Source organism: Pterocles gutturalis, unplaced genomic scaffold (assembly GCF_000699245.1).
Source record: "Pterocles gutturalis isolate BGI_N339 unplaced genomic scaffold, ASM69924v1 scaffold16674, whole genome shotgun sequence".
Taxonomy (NCBI): domain Eukaryota; kingdom Metazoa; phylum Chordata; class Aves; order Pterocliformes; family Pteroclidae; genus Pterocles; species Pterocles gutturalis.
The window spans coordinates 4,568-5,669 of NW_010136039.1; positions in this window are offsets into that span (position 1 = coordinate 4,568).

Below are 1,102 nucleotides of genomic sequence, written 5' to 3' on the forward strand. Positions count from 1 at the left end.
AGGTACCCACTACAAACCTCCCTGGAGCACCAGCCAGCCCCAGACCCGCAGCGCCGTTCTGCCCACACATGCCTGGTTACAGCCAAAGCCTCGTCATTTCCCGCTGTGCTCCCCCTGCGGAGGGGCTGGGATGGGGTGCTGCTGGCTGCCCTTGTGGCTCCTGCCATCATCCCTGGCTGTGCATGTCACGCTGGGGCTGGCAGCACCCGATCTGGCTCTCGGGAGCTTTCCTGCTTGCGTGGCAGGCTCTGGTAATGTTTGTGTCTCCTGTCGCCGTTTGATGGGAGCCGCAGGGGAATCGGCAAAGCGAAAATGAGCAGGGCCGCAGCGAGAGGTGCTGCTGTGCTGTGCGATCGAAGGGGGATGGCAAAGCCTGCGGAGGGTTAGAAAGGTCACTGCTCGCCAGCGGCTCCCAAACAGACTAACTTTCGGCCAGCCTCTGTGTGTAACAGACTCTGAAGGCAGTTTTACCACAAGGATTTGTTTTTGTGAAGTCTGTTGCGGAGACACTGCTCTGAAATGATCACCAAGAGCTGTCTGGTGCGGACTGTGAAGGTCAATGTCAAATTCTTAATTTATCTTGCAACTCCTGACTTCTGGTCCTCGTTAGCGCATGCAGCATCTGACTTGGTGGTCAGGCGGCCCAGAGAAAAGCTCGGTGCAGCCTAGGTGAACCAGAAATGACTCTCTCCCAGATCCTGAACGCTCAGCTGTACTCTCACCCCCACATGGCCCTGCAGGCATTAGAGCAGCTTAAGGAAACTTAACGTCAGAGTAAAAAGCCTCTGTGCATTTTGCAGTTAGGAGAAAACAAGCCAAGCATTACTGTCTGGTTTGCACAGGCATCAGGGGTGGCATTTCTCTTTAACTGAAAAAGCTGCATTTACTAAGATTTTATAAAGCTGTTAAATACAAACTAAAGCATCGTGACATACCAAATAAAACCAGTTTCCTCTCTAGGATGTGTAAGTTGTGGCTGGGGTTCAGCAAATGTAGTGAGAATGACTGACTCGGGGCATTGCTCCATTACGTCTGGTTCAGGGCTTGCATTGTTAGAGCTGTGGGCCCTGTGCCCTCCCGCTTCACTGGACCCGTGAAATGC